At 42.7% G+C, this 19,295-nt stretch overlaps 1 long non-coding RNA gene and 1 other non-coding gene across 2 annotated transcripts; both read left to right on the top strand.

The window, feature by feature from the left end:
* Positions 1 to 2,581: 2,581 nt before the first annotated feature.
* Positions 2,582 to 5,794, top strand: LOC121578222. The gene is made up of 3 exons (XR_006002749.1): positions 2,582 to 2,727; positions 4,407 to 4,480; positions 4,820 to 5,794. It is a non-coding gene; the product is annotated as an uncharacterized LOC121578222 (long non-coding RNA).
* Positions 5,795 to 9,189: 3,395 nt separating this feature from the next.
* trnaf-gaa lies at positions 9,190 to 9,262 on the top strand. The gene has a single exon. It is a non-coding gene; the product is annotated as a tRNA-Phe (tRNA).
* The last annotated feature ends 10,033 nt before the right edge of the window (positions 9,263 to 19,295 follow it).

Raw genomic sequence — 19,295 nt, 5'->3', positions numbered from 1 at the left:
GAGTAGTGTGTAATAATGTGTTGTGTTTTATGTATTGTTTTATTATATGTCAATTGTGATTGGACCCCAGGAAGAGTAGCTGCTGCCTTGGCAGCCGCTAATGGGGATCCGTAATAAATACAAATACAAATATAGTAACCAAAAAAGTGTTAAGCAAATCTAAATATATTTTATATTTGAGATTCTTCAAATAGCCAACCTTTGCCTTGATGACAGCTTTGCACACTCTTGGCATTCTCTCAACCAGCTTCACCTGGAATGCTTTTTCAACAGTCTTGAAGGAGTTCCCACATATGCTGAGGACTTTTCATTCACTCTGCGGTCCGACTCATCCCAAACCATCTCAATTTGGTTGAGGTCGGGCGATAGTGGAGGCCAGGTCATCTGATGCAGCACTCCATCACTCTCCTTCTTGGTAAAATAGCCCTTACACAGCCTGGAGGTGTGTTGGGTCATTGTCCTGTTGAAAAACAAATGATAGTCCCACTAAGCCCAAACCAGATGGGATGGCGTATCGCTGCAGAATGCCGTGGTAGCCATGCTGGTTAAGTGTGCCTTGAATTCTAAATAAATCACAGACAGTGTCACCAGCAAAGCACCCCCACACCATAACATCTCAACCTCCATGCTTTACGGTGGGAAATACACATGCAGAGATCATCCGTTCACCCACACCGCATCTCACAAAGACATGGTGGTTGGAACCAAAAATCTCCAATTTGTACTTCAGACCAAAGGACAAATTTCCACCGGTCTAATGTCCATTGCTCGTGTTTCTTGGCCCAAGCAAGTCTCTTATTATTATTGGTGTCCTTTCGTAGTGGTTTCTTTGCAGCAATTCGACCATGAAGGCCTGATTCACACGGTCTCCTCTGAACAGTTGATGTTGAGATGTCTGTTACTTGAACTCTGTGAAGTATTTATTTGGGCTGCAATTTCTGAGGCTGGTAACTCTAATGAACTTATCCTCTAAAGCAGAGGTAACTCTGGGTCTTCCATTCCTGTGGCGGTCCTCATCAGAGCCAGTTTCATCATAGCGCTTGATGGTTTTTGTGACTGCACTTGAAGAAACTTTCTTCAAATTTTCCGGATTGACTGACCATCATGTCTTAAAGAAATTATGTACTATCGTTTCTCTTTGCTTATTTGAGCTGTTCTTGCCATAATATGGACTTGGTCTTTTACCAAATAGGGCTATCTTCTGTATACCCCCCTACCTTGTCAGAACACAACTGATTGGCTCAAACGCATTAAGAAGGAAAGACATTCCACAAATTAACTTTTAAGAAGGCACACCTGTTAATTGAAATGCATTCCAGGTGAATACCTCATGAAGCTGGTTGAGAGAATGCCAAGAGTGTGCAAAGCTGTCATCAAGGCAAAGGGTGGCTATTTGAAGAATCTCAAATAGAAAATATATTTTGATTTGTTTAACACTTTTTTGGTAAATACATGATTCCATTTGTGTTATTTCATAGATTTGATGTCTCCATTATTATTCTACAATGTGAAAAATTGTAAAAAAATTATGAAAAACCCTTGAATGAGTAGGTGTGTCCAAACGTTTGACTGGTAGTGTATATGAATTTAAAAAAATACTGAAGTATACATTACCAAAGTTACAATAGATTGCCATAGATTTTCTGTTAATTACCAAAATTACTGACGATTCTGGTAAGTTTGGTAAACTACCGGTAGCTTTGCAACCCTAATTCTGATCGTTTCCAAGTGGGAAACTCAGGCCGCATCTTTCTACAACGAGTTTCCAAGTCGTAAATGTCAGACTTTCCGAGTTCCAAGTAGTCTTGAATGCACCACAAGGCTCCTGGGTTCCAGTCTATTCCCAGAGGACTTTATATATATTTATATATATAATATATTTATATATATTATATACTGTACATGTAGAGTACTTAGTTATTGCAGTTTAACTGAAGTCTGGCCCAGAAAGACAATTCCCATGGACGGCCCCATATAGAAGTCAAATTTGAAAATTCCTAATAAGACACTTTAGTCATCACCTTTGTGCAAAAAACATTCATTGAATTATCAAAATAATTGTCACTGAGCCCGATGTATTTTCTATCACTCACAGGCGACGATATTAACATTTTGTATTGATGCTCTAACATCATGAACCAGCTGGCCAGGGGGAAGAGCCATTTGGTTTGTTGTGCTGATACCGCCAAATAATTTTATAACTAACTCAAGATAGACCACAGCCTGTCGTTTAAAACGGGAACAAATTAATCGTGGTGGGCAGAACAAGCAAGGAGGTGGGCAGAGCCAAGCACAAGCTAGCGAGATACTATTGGCGCGTTCTAGCAAACATTTGCGCATTTCCGTTAGGGAACGCCTACTCTGATGTGCGCATGTGCAATAACTCAATTCACCTTGCACTCTTTCTAAAAAATGCGATGTTTTACATAACAGATTTTAGTTTTGGGAACTGTATTGAGATCAAATGTTTAATCGATGAGAACATTTCGGACAAAATCCATCTCGTTCCATCTTCCTGGGCTTCCTCTCACTACCATATTTGGTAGTGAGTGGAAACGCTAAGCGGATGCTTCACATTTATACATCCGGTGAAATATCTGTCTCATTGTTCTATCTGTGATACCGCTGTCTGTCCAGTGCGCACAAAGTGCTAGTGCGCAGGCATAGTCTTCCTGCTAAAACCCGATGTAGAAAGATGGCAACAGTCACAAAACGGCGTATGCAAAAGTGAGTAGATTACGTTGAAAACAACGGTCGTCCAATTTGGACGCTGTTTCCAGTTAATATATACCAGAAATACTTTAAGAAATGTGATGGGAATCTCAATGGCCAATGAATGGAGGAACGTATAACGCCCCGCCCCGCAGATTGTTGATCAATTGACTTCACGTTGTCATGCAATCCCTTCTAAAAGTCAGGGTATGAGTCGAGAAACCTTCCCATTTTCCTCGAAAGTACCGAATGTCACGATTTCAAAGCTATATGGTAATTATCTCCCATCCTGGAAAAGATGTGCAATGTTATTCTTTTTGTTAACGTAATTCATGCTAATGTTGTCTTTTTGAGCTAGCACCCAATTGACGCCCATTCACTCCTTGTCCAAGAATCGCCCAGAATGCAACGCGTGGCCCCTTCACAACGTACGGGCGGGCAATGTACACAATGGGTATTAATACGAATCGAATGGAGTTTCCCCATCTCATTTCTTTAAGTATTTCTAATATATACCTCAGTGTTAAGAGACAGTTGCTATCCAACGGCGCGTTGCAATTAGTTGGCCAAAATTCTGTGGCGGGGCTTAGCGAATTGTAAATTATACAATGTAGGATCCACCTCGGTGACATACTAGAATATAACCACCAGCAAACCAGTGCTGGATTTCAGTAACACCTCTAGCAGCACTATAGTCCAACCCTGTTGTTGCATCTGTGTCCTCAGCCACCTTACTCTGCCCCCAATACTAATAAATTCCTTGTTAGAACAAACAAAGCATGCAAGACAATGACAGATCAAGATTTGTCATCTTTCTTATACCCAAGTGTCTGTTTACAAATGGAAACATATACTGTATATCATTGACTACACTCCCTAGATGCTTATGTAACTTCTCTACAGTATGAGTCTATTTAGCCAGCAGAGGATTAGAATGCCACCCACTCAAGCATTCAAAGGCAGCTTCCAAGGCAACACAAGACCATTGACACTCATAGATAGACAAATACAGATCCTTTGGATCTGCTAAAGGTTACCCATGCCTTAATTCTATTAAGAATGACTCATTGATTCTGAATGAGAATATAAGTACATGTATATATCCTTCCTGATATAGTATAAGATTGAACTACACTCATAGAAAAAAAGGGTTTCAAAAGGTTTCTTCGGCTGTCCCTATAGGATAACCCTTTTGGGTTCCAGGTAGAACCCTTTTGGATTCCAGGTAGAACTATTTTGGGTTCCATGTAGAACCCTCTGTGTAAAGGAGTTTTCAAAGGGTTCTCCTATGGGGACAACCGAAGAAACCTTTTAGGTTCTAGATAGCACCTTTTTTTCTAAGACGTACGTATTGTGAACACTATCATCTATTCATGTGTAAATAGAGGAGGGGGGTAAAGAACTTACTGCTGTATGTAATAGACAGTGTTGTGTTGGATAGTTTGTAGTAAACAGATGTTTTAATATTGACAGATCAACTTCCATAAAGCTCATAAATGTGTCCACTCTTTGGCACTGAATTTGTAATCATGTATTGATATTTATTTATTGCGGTGTGCTGTAAATTAAATAGACATTGTCATGATTTATTCAATGTGATTTCCACCTTGTCTATTGATCCCCACATCATTTGGTCATGTAACAAAGAGTGATCTTGTCAGCCCCTGTGTCAAACTAATTCAACACCTTTGCAGATACAAAGGTCCCTAGAGCCGGCGTAACTGAACAGGACAGTGTTTTCCCCATCATTTTCCTGTATGAAACACAGGTAGGTTTTTGCACTACCGGTATATTTACTTTTTTTGTTTGTTATTTGCACATACGGGTAACAAAAATAAGACATGAAAATAAAGGACTGAAAGAAGTTAAACATGTATAGATGAGGTAAAAACTAAACTAAACAACACTATGGGCTAGTGTTTGATTTCTGCACAACACTGTTCTGTGGTGTAGGACCTTCACCTTTAGATTTATCGTAATAAAACCTGAGACAAATCTGATGTATTTATGGTAGACCTACTGAATGCTCACACCTTGTTTATATACGCACATGTATTCATTGAATAAATTCTAATTGTGTTGTTTTCTTGTATCTGAATATATATAGAGAGAAGACACTGACAATATCAATACATTTGACTATTGTATTGGTGCTTGTGTTTGCAGTCAGTCACCTTTTTATCTGGCTTTTCTACTCCTGTGTTCTTGTCATCTATAGGTTTTTCAATAGGAAGCACATTTAATCTCTGAATAAACATGGGTACCACATACATTGCTAAATGAATAAATACACTTTATGGCTCTTTTCAATCAGATCCACTTTAGCCTATATCCGCATGACGGTTGTTTTGACTGTGTCAGAGGGGGAACTGCAGTTAGAGCTGTCAAATCCACAAGTGGCTCACGGCATTATACCTAAAGCGGACATTCCCATTGGCTGCATGGAGTTGCATTAACAGAAATCCCATGCAGCCTTGTTTACAAGTTCAAACACCGGAAAGTGAGATGTAAACTACACCTCGATTACCATGATAGAAATCCTCATTATTTTGTTTAATGATTTTTCAATTTGAGCGTAATAATTTCTATAGCCTATACTTTCTCGTTCTAAACTTCTAATGCGGGTGTGGCTTCGTGAAACTGATCGCAAGAGCATCTGCCAACCGATTTGAAGGCTCCAATGCAGTTCCACCTCTGACACTGCCAAAACATCCACTATGTGGTTGTCTGCTATCACTGGTTAACGCTTGATCTGATTGAATCTAGGCCTTAGACTACATGGTTAAAAATTGCTTGGAGTTGAAGACTGTGGAGCTACAGTGCTTCATGGAAGTATTTCCTTCATTAGAAAAATGGGCTAAGGGAAGGCCTGCTGTGAGGCCTGAAGCTGCAGGCAGATGAACATACACAGCCACACACACTCACTTACACAAACGGACACATACTGTAGGCACACTCAAATGCAGAATGTAATCATGCACCCATGTATATCTTTGAAATAGACTTACAATAATGCCTGTGGGTCTATTTGTACTGTAGGCTCTCTGAGACTGCCTTTTCCCATACTGTAATAAAAGCCAAAGCTGACATGCATTATTCATATAAGGGGAGTGTGTGTGTGTGTGTGTGTGTACAAATGATGGGCTCTCCGTTGCTATGAGCAATAGGCCTATCTACAGTTTGAGTACAGGCTGAAGTGTGGTGTGGGAGATGGGAGAAAAAGGCCTCTTCAGCATGTCAAAGGAAGTTGTGTGTGTGGGCTGTAGCTGTTGCAGGGCATGCAAAGCACAGGAGCAACAGTTCAACAACCAACAACAGAGCGAGCTGCAGGCACTACCCAGCAAGCAAAATTAATTTAGATGTATTTTCCAGACGTTGATGTCAGGTGCATTTTATGTGCTGAATGAAAGGTGAAAAGACGTCTTCTCTGGACGTCAATAAGACGTCTTATATGGATGTTGGAAATGACGAAAATACCTATTTTACAGACATTGAAATCAAGCTAATTTTCAGTTCTGAATGTAAGTAGAAAAGACGTCATTTACAGACAACTTTTTTGGTCATTGATTCTATGGCCAAATTTACACTGCACATACATTCTCAGTAAAGTAATCATATCACAATAATACTTTTTCAATCCTATTAATATAGGAAAGAGGAGCCAACAGAATATTTATTATTACTCCCATCTGTCACATGCAGTTATCTTAGCGTTTTCAAACGCTTTAAACTGGCAGCAATCATGTTCAAAGCAGTCCAACCTACAGTACAAACCAACAATAACATTTTCAGTAACGGTTACAGATTCTTTTTTTTCTTTCTATGACTGTGTATGTTGTTTATCTACCTTAGTTGAATGCACTGACTGTAAGTCCGTTTGACGAAAATGTAAATGTAAAAAATGTTTTAGGGGCAAAGCATGCTGGGTATTATTCTAATGACCTCCGCCCCAAACAAGTACACATTTGGTTGGTCCAGACCAGACCAAATCTGAATCAATCATAGACTTCTAGCACAGGAGGTTGGTGGCACCTTAATTGGGGAGGATGGGCTCGTGGTAATGGCTGGAGCGGAATCAGTGGAATGGTAGCAAATACATAAAACACATGGTTTCCATGTGTTTGATGCCATTCCATTTGTGCGGTTCCACCCATTATTATGAGTCGTCCTCCCCTCAGCAGCCTCCACTGACTTCTAGGCTATGTTTAATACGTTTGAACATCACAGTACAGTACGGAACAGTTTAGTATGGTATGGTATGGTACGGTACAAGACAGTATATTTTTTTCCAGTAGAGTACAGTACAGTAGAGTTTAATACAGTAGAGTACATTAGAGTAAATAGGGTACAATACAGTACTATACTCTACTGTGCTGTACTGCACTGAACTATGCTGTACTGTACTCTGCTGTGCTTTACTGTGCTGTCCAAACTGAACTAATCATAGAAGTCTATGTTTGGACCAAATCAAGGCCAGACCGGACCAAATCTGAACCAAATATAGTCGTCTATATTTGGGCCAAATCAAGGTGAGTCCGGACCAGACCTAATCTGAATCAATTAGACATCTAAAAGATGTCGCTGTTGGTAAATGCTTAGTGGGTACTGCCTGTCATAAACATCTAGTATTATCCAGATTGTATTTCATAGCCTTTTGGTCAATAGTATTTTGTTTACAATGTAACACAGTATTTTAATACAATTATACAGAACGTTTGAGTAGCTATGTAATGCGGTGCAGTACAGTCGTGGTCAAAAGTTTTGAGAATGACACAAGTATTGGTCTTCACAAAGTTTGCTGCTTCAATGTTTTCAGATATTTTTGTCAGATGTTACTATGGTATACTGAAGTATAATTACAAGCATTCCATAAGTGTCAAAGGCTTTTATTGACATTAAGTTTATGCAAAGAGTCAATATTTGCAGTGTTGACCCTTCTTTTTCAAGACCTCTGCAATCCGCCCTGGCATGCTGTCAATTAACTTCTGGGCCACATCCTGACTGATGGCAGCCCATTCTTGCATAATCAATGCTTGGAGTTTGTCAGAATTTGTGGGTTTTTGTTTGTCCACCCGCCTCTTGAGGATTGACCACAAGTTCTCAATGGGATTAAGGTCTGGGGAGTTTCCTGGCCATGGACCCAAAATGTTGATGTTTTGTTCCCAGAGCCGCTTAGTTATCACTTTTGCCTTATGGCAAGGTGCTCCATCATGCTGGAAAATGCATTGTTCGTCACCAAACTGTTCTTGGATGGTTGGGAGAAGTTGCTCTCGGAGGATGTGTTGGTACCATTCTTTATTCATGGCAGTGTTCTTAGGCAAAATTGTGAGTGAGCCCACTCCCTTGGCTGAGAAGCAACCCCACACATGAATGGTCTCAGGATGCTTTACTGTTGGCATGACACAGGACTGATGGTAGCGCTCACCTTGTCTTCTTCGGACAAGCTTTTTTCGGATGCCCCAAACAATCGGAAAGGGGATTCATCAGCGAAAATGACTTTACCCCAGTCCTCAGCAGTCCAATCCCTGTACCTTTTGCAGAATATCAGTCTGTCCCTGATGTTTTTCCTGGAGAGAAGTGGCTTCCTCGCTGCCCTTCTTGACACCAGGTCATCCTCCAAAAGTCTTTGCCTCACTGTGCGTGCAGATGCACTCACACTTGCCTGCTGCCATTCCTGAGCAAGCTCTGCACTGGTGGTGCCCCGATCCCGCAGCTGAATGAACTTTAGGAGACGGTCCTGGCGGTTGCTGGGCTTTCTTGGGTGCCCTGACGCCTTCTTCACAACAATTGAACCTCTCTCCTTGAAGTTCTTGATGATCCGATAAATTGTTGATTTAGGTGCAATCTTACTAGCAGCAATATCCTTGCCTGTGAAGCCCTTTTTGTACAAAACAATGATGACGGCACATGTTTCCTTGCAGGTAACCATAGAGCGTCTGCTAAATGACGTAAATGTAAATGTTAACAGAGGAAGAAGAATGATTTCAAGCACCTCCCTCCTTTTAAAGCTTCCAGTCTGTTATTCTAACTCAATCAGCATGACAGAGTGATCTCCAGCCTTGTCCTCGTCAACACTCTAACCTGTGTTAACGAGATTCACTGACATGATGTCAGCTGGTCCTTTTGTGGCAGGGCTGAAATGCAGTGGACATGTTTTTTGGGGATTAAGTTCATTTTCATGGCAAAGAGGGACTTTGCAATTAATTGCAATTCATCTGATCACTCTTTATAACATTCTGGAGTATTTGCAAATTGCCATCATAAAAACTGAGGCAGCAGACTTTGTGAAAATTAATATTTGTGTCATTCTCAAAACTTTTGACCACGACTGTAGTTTAGTTATGCTTCGCATTACAATCTTTAGCCTTATGTCGACCTCTGCAGGTATATATTTGAAATTGCACACAAACGAATACCAGATCCCATCATGCATTGGAGGTGTTCAAATAGTCTCTTGGTTTCTTAATCGCCACGGCAGCCGAAATAGCTCAGTTGGGAGAGCGTTAGACTGAAGATCTAAAGGTCCCTGGTTCGATCCCGGGTTTCGGCAGAGACGAGACTGTGTAGTCCTTTTACAATTTCACAAGAAAAATGCACACGTTATGCTGTTTGAAAATACATAGCTAGCTAACGTTGACAATTTAGATGAAGTTATGCATCGGTTTGATAGTAGCCAATTACTTGTTCTTCCTCCAAATAATGTACATTTCGGATGACATCTTTGACTAACAATGCATGATGACCTAGCTAGTCGTACTCTTCTGCAACATCTAATTACAGGAAGATACAAGGATATCTCTCATTAGTCGAGGTCGTGCCACCAGTAACTAATAATTGTAGCGAATTCAGGGGGCATTTTCTACCAAGAATGAACATTCTCGCCGATGCCAACCCTTTATCGAATCCGGACACGTCAGTTGTATTTAGCCTTGAATCGTAGTTTTTTATGCTTTCTTTAACCTTACCGTGAAAATCTGAGCGTAGAAAAGCATCGGGCTTCTTCCGACAATCCTCGTTCCTCTTACCGCGTAAATCTGTCATCATCATCCTTAAGTTTTTATAATGAAAACCCGTCTCTTTTTGTGAAACTGCTTACCGTCTTCAGGATAGAGAAGGGTAGCCTAAATGTGTTAAGCCTAAACACCACATGATTTAAATTTGTTTATCACAAATAAGAGAAATGGCTTAATCTATAAATTTAATATCAAGTTCACATCGAAAACGTAATGTTAGCTAAATTGTTTTGATTGTAAATCAAGGAAGTAATTGAAGACATAATTGGAGGAAGACGTGAGAATGACACATATCCTCTAATTATTGGAAATCAGTGCACATAGCACACAAGCAGGAAAATAGTTTATACAATGGAGCATTCAAATACTGACATTAATTGATCAAAATGTAATCAGAGAATTCAGCTAAGGGCTTTTGTGCTCAGAGTGAATTAAGAGGAAGGGGAGAATACTGTTGAGTAATACATTAATGAAAAATGATGCTGTATATACAGTTAAATAAACACCACAGAGGGACAAACAATTTAACACAAATAATTACAATGATATGTATTTAACTGAAAATGGAGAGCGACTGATCGTTGGCTCCATCAGAATGCCCAGCCCGTAAGGAGCAGAAGACGGGGCTGACTGAGGGACAGCCGAGAATAGGTGTGGAGGTCAAAGACAGAGGCCCAGCAGGCACATGTGTGGAGATCATGAACAGAGGCCCAGCAGGGCACAGGTGTGGAGGTGCCGGGCATGGGTGTCGAGGGCACGGACAGAGGCCCAGCCAGGCACAGGTGTCAAGGCCACGGACAGAGGCCCAGCTGGTGGTGGAGTAGCCCGTACAGGAGCGGAGGACTGATTCGGGTAGAAGTGTGGACTGGATGCTGGATGGTGGGGTGGGACCTCCAGGTACTCCTTGAGAGTCATCTGATTGGCAGCATGTTTTTTTGCATCACTCTTCATCGATGCCACCAAATACCCAGCATACCACAGAGCATTTTTAACAACCCACTTGAAGGTCTGTTGCCACCTCAGAGCAGTACAGCCCTCCTGGCCCAATTTATCCGGAGATATAGCCCTGGTGTACTCTTATCTAGAACTATGTCTCCTGAAATGGCAAGCATCCTTACTGTCAAATATCTAATCAAATTAAATTAAATCCAATTTTATTCATCATATACACAGGATACAGCGGAAATGCTTACTTGCAAGCTACCTCTCAACATAGCCCTTATCCCCCCCCCCCCCCAAACAAATGCTAACCTCCCCTGTTTTTGTAATGATGAGAGGTTAGCACGCTTTGGGGGTATGATATTTGTGAGTGTAACTTTCTCACTCATCTTTATTCACAATTCATCAGGACTATCCGTAATCCTGGTAGCATCCACATTAATGTAGAAGTCTTTATAAACATATTATGTCCTTATTTACAATAAGTGACTCCAAAATGACACAATACATTATTTACCAGTCATTTCTATTGGGCACAAAATAATCTGAAACACAACCAAAATAAACAGCAAATGCATCCAACAAGTTTGTAGAGTCACAAGCTTGATGTAATCATTGCGTGCTAAGAATATGGGACCAAATACTACACTTTTGACTACTTTAATACACATAGGTGAATTTGTCCCAATACTTTTGGTCCCCCAAAATGGGGGGACAATGTACAAAAAGTGCTGTAATTTCTAAACGATTCACCCGATATGGATGAAAATACCCTAAAATTAAAGCTGACAGTCTGCACTTTGTATCATTTCAAATACAACGTGCTGGAGTATAGAACCAAAACCACAACAAAACATTTCACTATCCCAAAATAGTTTTGTATTCCAACTGCTTCCCCTGAGATAATCGTTGATCATGACTCTAATTTCCATTACATTATACATAAGAGTCATTGGAAGAAGGTGTCTTCTGTGCGGTGGAGTTTTGTTTAGAGCCCTGACGCTCGGTCTGAACATTAACATGCATCGCTTGCGGTACGGTTTGGAAGATATCTTTCATATCAGCAATAAATACTTTTCCAAAAACAAAAGGTTAAAATGATACACACCATTATAGGGTTAGTGTTCCCACACGGCCATATCTCCATGTTACAGCACGTGTTTACAGTAAACAGACGGAAGACAGTCGACTACCTGTACTAAAGAGCTATCTGCGTCTCCTAACACCTACAGTGCATTCGGAAAGTATTCAGACCCCTTGACTTTTTCCACATTTTGTTATGTTACATCCTTATTCTGAAATGGATAAATAAAATAAAATCCTCATCATTCTACATACAATACCCCAAAATGACAAAGTGAAAACAGGTTTTTAGAAATGTTTGCACATTTATACAAATAAATAAAAATACATAAATAAATGTATTTACACAAGTATTCAGAACATTTGCTATGAGACTCGAAATTGAGCTCAGGTGCATCCTGTTTCCATTGATCATCCTTGAGATGTTTCTACAACTTGATTGGAGTCCACATGTGGTAAATTCAATTGATTGGACATGATTTGGAAAGGCACATACCTGTCTATATAAGTTCCCATAGTTTTTTGAGGTCGGGAGAGGTTGTGTTTTCTCTAGCAGGAGGTAAGCTTGGCTTCTTATATGGTGTTGAGTAAAGCTTAAACCATGTATTTAGATTGTAGGTAGGTAGTTGTAGTTAGGTATTGTAGGTAGTTTACTTAGGTAGTTATTGTAGGTTATTGTAGGTAATTATTGTAGGTAAGTATTGTATTCGGCGGAGCCCGGCGAAGCACGAGGCTAGCTAACCCACTACCTGGACCAACAAAGCTAGCTAGCTAGCGGGTAGCTACTGGTAACTTTTAGCAACTGTGGATAGTTGTTTCCAATGTTATTTCACGCTTAAGAGTACCTGTAATTAAGCCAGCTAGCTGCCTACCATTCAGCTGTTTTTCTAACCTCATTATCCGAGGCATTAACGTTAGGTAGTTGGTAGCTACTGTACTTAATTACAGCTACTGATTGCAGTCTGCCACCCAGACAGCTGGCGTCGGGTAAGTTTGGCTTTATACATAGCTTGGGCTTTGTCGAGTAAGGCTTAAACTATGTATTTAGATTGTAGTTAGGTATTATAGGTAGGCATCGTGGGCTGTATATTATTAGGTATTATAGGTAGGCATCGTGGGCTGTTGTGGGTAGTTATTGTAGGTTAGCATTGTATTCGGCGGTGCCGGGTGTAGCACGAAGCTAGCTAGCTAGCTAACTCACCTCCTGGACTAGCTGGCGAGTAGCTATTAGCAACGGTAGCAACTAAATACAATATCCTTTTAGCCAGCTACATTTGTTCGCAGCGCCGGCGTTATTCAAACAAAGTCAACACAGCAGCCATTGCTAGCTAGCCAACACGACCAGCTAGCTGTACTGTAGCAGCTAAATACAATATATTTGTGCTAGCTAGCCAACATTTAATTATTGCTGCGTTATGAAAGGAACTAGACACGGACACGAATTATCTGTTTAGTGTGTTAACACACTATTGGTAGTTTGTTGTAACCAAGTATTGGTGCTAAACTGCGTGTTATTGGATGCTAGCATGCTAGTTAGCTATAGCGTCATAGTTAGCTAGCTGAATAAAGTAAGTTGAGTCTATTCCTTGAAACATTGAACCGCTGTAGTTCACAACAATTCTAATTTCTAAAGTGGAAGTTGGGAGAGTTTTATTCGGGTGGTTCAGTGAAACAATTATAGTTTCTGAGGTGAAGTTGGGATAGTTATATTTGGGAGTTTTTGTTTTTACTCTCTCCTTTCCCAGATGTTTAGTTCATTTCATTCCGATCTCCTCTGCATTATTGTAGCCATTTGCTACAGCCTGTCAACTATGCCTCTGCCTATCCCTGTTCTCTCCTCTCCGCACAGGCTACACAAACGCCTCACACCGCGTGGCTGCTGCCTCTCTAACCTGGTGGTCCCTGCACGCACCCCACACCTGGAGTTCCAGGTCTCAGGCAGCCTCTGGAACTGCCGTTCTGCTGTCAACAAGGCTGACTTCATCCCAGCCTATGCTACCCTCCAGTCCCTCGACTTCCTGGCGCTGACGGAAACATGGATTACCACTGAAAACACTGCTACTCCTACTGCTCTCTCCTCGTCTGACCATGTGTTCTCGCATACCCCGAGAGCATCTGGTCAGAGGGGTGGTGGCACAGGAATCCTCATCTCTCCCAAGTGGACATTCTCAATTTTCCCCCTAACCCATCTGTCTATCTCCTCATTTGAATTCCATGCTGTCACAGTCACTAGCCCATTTAAGCTTAATATCCTTGTCATCTATCGCCCTCCAGGTTCCCTTGGAGAGTTCATCAATGAGCTTGACGCCTTGATAAGTTCCTTTCCTGAGGATGGCTCACCCCTCACAGTTTTGGGGGATTTCAACCTCCCTACGTCTACATTTGACTCATTTCTCTCTGCCTCCTTCTTTCCACTCCTCTCCTCTTTTGACCTCACCCTCTCACCGTCCCCCCCTACTCACAAGGCAGGCAATACGCTTGACCTCATCTTTACTAGATGCTGCTCTTCTACTAATCTCACTGCAACTCCCCTCCATGTCGCCGACCACTACTTTGTATCCTTTTCTCTCTCGCTCTCCTCCAACACTACTCACTCTGCCCCTACACAGATGGTAATGCGCCGCCGCAACCTTCGCTCTCTCTCTCCCACTACTCTCTCCTCTTCCATCCTATCATCTCTTCCCTCTGCTCAATCCTTCTCCCTCCAATCTCCTGATTCTGCCTCCTCAACCCTCCTCTCCTCCCTTTCTGCATCCTTTGACTCTCTGTGTCCCCTATCCTCCCGGCCGGCTCGGTCCTCCCCTCCAGCTCCGTGGCTTGATGACTCATTGCGAGCTCACAGAACAGAGCTCCGGGCAGCGGAGCGGAAATGGAAGAAAACTAAACTCCCTGCCGACCTGGCATCTTTTCACTCCCTCCTCTCTACATTTTCTTCATCTGTTTCTGCTGCTAAGGCCACTTTCTACCACTCTAAATTCCAAGCATCTGCCTCTAACCCTAGGAAGCTCTTTGCCACATTCTCCTCCCTGCTGAATCCTCCCCCCTCCTCTCTTTCTGTGGATGACTTCGTCAACCACTTTGAAAAGAAGGTTGACGTCATCCGATCCTCGTTTGTTAAGTCTAATGACACTGCTGGTCCTGCTCACACTGCCCTACCCTATGCTTTGACTTCTTTCTCCCCTCTCTCTCCAGATAAAATCTTGCGACTTGTGACTGCAGGCCGCCCAACAACCTGCCCGCTTGACCCCATCCCCTCCTCTCTTCTCCAGACCATCTCCGGTGACCTTCTCCCCTATCTCACCTCGCTGATCAACTCATCCTTGACCGCTGGCTATGTCCCTTCCGTCTTCAAGAGAGCGAGAGTTTTTTAAATATTTTTTTTTTATTTCACCTTTATTTAACCAGGTAAACCAGTTGAGAACAAGTTCTCATTTACAACTGCGACCTGGCCAAGATAAAGCAAAGCAGTGCGATAAAAACAACAACACAGAGTTACATATGGGGTAAAACAAAACAAAGTCAAAAATACAACAGAAATACATATAATATACAGTGTGCAAATTTAGCAAGTTATGGAGGTAAGGCAATAAAATAGGCTATAGTGCAAAATAATTACAATTTAGTATTAACACTGGAATGATGTGCAAGAGATGATGTGCAAATAGAGATACTGGGGTACAAATGAGCAAAATAAATAACAATATAGGGATGAGGTAGTTGGGCGGGCTAATTTCAGATGGGCTGTGTACAGGTGCAGTGATCGGTAAGGTGCTCTGACAACTGATGCTTAAAGTTAGTGAGGGAGATAAGTGTCTCCAGCTTCAGAGATTTTTGCAATTTGTTCCAGTCATTGGCAGCAGAGAACTGGAAGGAATTGCGGCCAAAGGAGGTGTTGGCTTTGGGGATGACCAGTGAGATATACCCGCTGGAGCACAGACTACGGGTGGGTGTTGCTATGGTGACCAATGAGCTAAGATAAGGCGGGGATTTGCCTAGCAGTGATTTATAGATGGCCTGGAGCCAGTGGGTTTGGCGACGAATATGTAGTGAGGACCAGCCAACAAGAGCGTACAGGTCACAGTGGTGGGTATTATATGGGGCTTTGGAGACAAAACGGATGGCACTGTGATAGACAACATCCAATTTGCTGAGTAGAGTGTTGGAGGCTATTTTGTAAATGACATCGCCGAAGTCAAGGATCGGTAGGATAGTCAGTTTTACGAGGGCATGTTTGGCAGCATGAGTGAAGGAGGCTTTGTTGCGAAATAGGAAACCGATTCTAGATTTAACTTTGGATTGGAGATTCTTAATGTGAGTCTGGAAGGAGAGTTTACAGTCTAACCAGACACCTAGATATTTGTAGTTGTCCACATACTCTAGGTCAGACCCGTCTAGAGTAGTGATTCTAGTCGGGTGGGCGGGTGCAAGCAGCGTTCGGTTGAAGAGCATGCATTTAGTTTTACTAGTGTTTAAGAGCAGTTGGAGGCTACTGAAGGAGTGTTGTATGGAATTGAAGCTTGTTTGGAGGTTTGTTAACACAGTGTCCAATGAAGGGCCAGATGTATACAAAATGGTGTCGTCTGCGTAGAGGTGGATCTGAGAGTCACCAGCAGCAAGAGCGACGTCAATGATATACACAGAGAAAAGAGTTGGCCCAAGAATTGAACCCTGTGGCACACCCATAGAGACTGCCATAGGTCCAGACAACAGGCCCTCCGATTTGACACATTGAACTCTATCTGAGAAGTAGTTGGTGAACCAGGCGAGGCAGTCATTTGAGAAACCAAGGCTATTTAGTCTGCCAATAAGAATGCGGTGGTTGACAGAGTCGAAAGCCTTGGCCAGGTCAATGAAAACGGCTGCACAGTACTGTCTATTATCGATCGCGGTTATAATATCGTTTAGGACCTTGAGCGTGGCTGAAGTGCACCCATGACCAGCTCGGAAACCGGATTGCATAGCGGAGAAGGTACGGTGGGATTCGAAATGGTCGGTGATCTGTTTGTTGACTTGGCTTTCAAAAACTTTTGAAAGGCAGGGCAGGATGGATATGGGTCTGTAACAGTTTGGATCTAGAGTGTCACCCCCTTTAAAGAGGGGGATGACCGCGGCAGCTTTCCAATCTCTGGGGATCTCAGACGTTACAAAAGAGAGGTTGAACAGGCTAGTAATAGGGGTTGCGACAATTTCGGCGGCTAGTTTTAGAAAGAAAGGGTCCAGATTGTCTAGCCCAGATGATTTGTAGGGGTCCAGATTTTGCAGCTCTTTTAGAACATCAGCTGTCTGGATTTGTGTGAAGGAGAAGCGGGGGGCATGGGCAAGTTGCAGCGGAGGGTGCAGAGCTGGAGGCCGGGGTAGTGGTAGCCAGGTGGAAAGCATGGCCAGCCGTAGCAAAATGCTTGTTGAAATTCTCGATTATTGTAGATTTATCGGTGGTGATAGTGTTTCCTAGCCTCAGTGCAGTGGGCAGCTGGGAGGAAGTGCTCTTATTTTCCATGGACTTTACAGTGTCCCAAAACTTTTTGGAGTTAGTGCTACAGGATGCAAATCTCTGTTTGAAAAAGTTAGCCTTTGCTTTCCTAACTGCTTGTGTATATTGGTTCCTAACTTCCCTGAAAAGTTGCATATCGCGGGGGCTATTTGATGCTAATGCAGTACGCCACAGGATGTTTTTGTGCTGGTCAAGGGCAGTCAAGTCTGAGGAGAACCAGGGGCTATATCTGTTCTTAGTTCTGTATTTTTTGAATGGGGCATGTCTATTTAAGATTGAGAGGAAATTACTTTTAAAGAACAACCAGGCATCCTCTACTGACGGAATGAGATCTATATCCATCCAGGATACCTGGGCCAGGTCAATTAGGAAGGCCTGCTCGCTGAAGTGTTTTTGGGAGCGTTTGACAGTGATGAGGGGTGGTCGTTTGACCGCGGACCCGTTACGGACGCAGGCAATAAGGCAGTGATCGCTGAGATCCTGGTTGAAGACAGTGGAGGTGTATTTAGAGGGTAAGTTAGTCAGGATGATATCTATGAGGGTACCCATGTTTACGGATTTAGGGTTGTACCTGGTAGGTTCGTTGATAATTTGTGTGAGATTGAGGGCATCTAGTTTAGATTGTAGGATGGCCGGGGTGTTAAGCATATCCCAATTTAGGTCACCAAGCAGTACGAACTCTGAGGATAGATGGGGGCAATCAATTCACATATGGTGTCCAGGGCACAGCTGGGGGCTGAGGGGGGTCTGTAGCAAGCGGCAACAGTGAGAGATTTATTTCTGGAAAGGTGGATTTTTAGAAGTAGAAGCTCAAACTGTTTGGGCACAGACCTGGATAGTATGATGGAGCTCTGCAGGCTATCTCTACAGTAGATTGCAACTCCACCCCCTTTGGCAGTTCTATCTAGACGGAAAATGTTATAGTTGGGGATGGAAATTTCAGAATTTTTGGTGGCCTTCCTAAGCCAGGATTCAGACACTGCTAGAACATCAGGGTTGGCGGAGTGTGCTAACGCAGTGAATAACTCAAACTTAGGAAGGAGGCTTCTGATATTTATGTGCAGAAAACCAAGACTTTTACGGTTACAGAAGTCAACAAATGATAGCTCCTGGGGAGTAGGAGTGATACTGGGGGCTGCAGGGCCTGGGTTAGCCTCTACATCACCAGAGGAACAGAGGAGGACTAGAATAAGGATACGACTAAAGGCTTTAAGAACTGGTCTTCTAGTGCGTTGGGTACATAGAATAAAGGGGGCAGTTCTCCGGGCGTTGTAGAAAAGATTCAGGGCATTATGTACAGAAAAGGATATGGAAGGATATGAGTACAGTTCAGGTAACCCTAAGCGTTGGGTAACAATGAAAGAGATAGCGTCATTGGAGGCATCGATTGAGCCGGTCTCGGCGTGTATGGGGGGAGGAACAAAGGAACTATATGAGGCAGTTTGAGAGGGACTAGGGGTTCTACATTGAAATTGTATAATAAGAACTAACCCAAACAGCAATAGGCAAGGCATAATTGACATGGGAGAGAGGCATAAAGCAGTCACATGTGTTATTAGAGAGAGCTAAGACACAACTGGAAATAGCGATAACGTTTGGGCTAAGACTAAACAGAATAAACAGGACAGGGTACCGTGTAAAGGAACAGTCCAGCAGGCATCAGCTGTGCAGCTGAGTGATCATAAGGTCCAGTGAACAGCAATATGTGAGTCCGAGAGCAGTTCAAATTGGTGCTTCAGCACAGCTAGCAGGGGAGCACAGTTGTAGTTTGCGTGTGCTAGCGGGCCGGGGCTGGCATATGGATCTTCGTGGTCGTCGCAACGGGAAGCCTGTTGAAACCACATCAGACTATTTCGTCGGCAAACCAGTCGTGTTGGATCGGCGGGGCTCAGTGTCAACACTAGGAGGTCCCGTCCGGTTGACAGAGAGGTAGATAGCCGGGAGATGGGCCTGAGGCTAGCTCAAGGCTAACTGGTGCTTGCTATAGGGCAATGGTAATGGTAATCAGCCAACAACAGGTTGCAGCTAGCTAGCTGGTTGTGATGATCCGGCGCTAG

This window comes from Coregonus clupeaformis, chromosome 12 (genome assembly GCF_020615455.1).
Source record: "Coregonus clupeaformis isolate EN_2021a chromosome 12, ASM2061545v1, whole genome shotgun sequence".
Taxonomy (NCBI): Eukaryota; Metazoa; Chordata; class Actinopteri; order Salmoniformes; family Salmonidae; genus Coregonus; species Coregonus clupeaformis.
The sequence above is the reverse complement of the archived record's forward strand: the minus strand, read 5'-3'. Positions and strand labels throughout refer to the sequence as shown.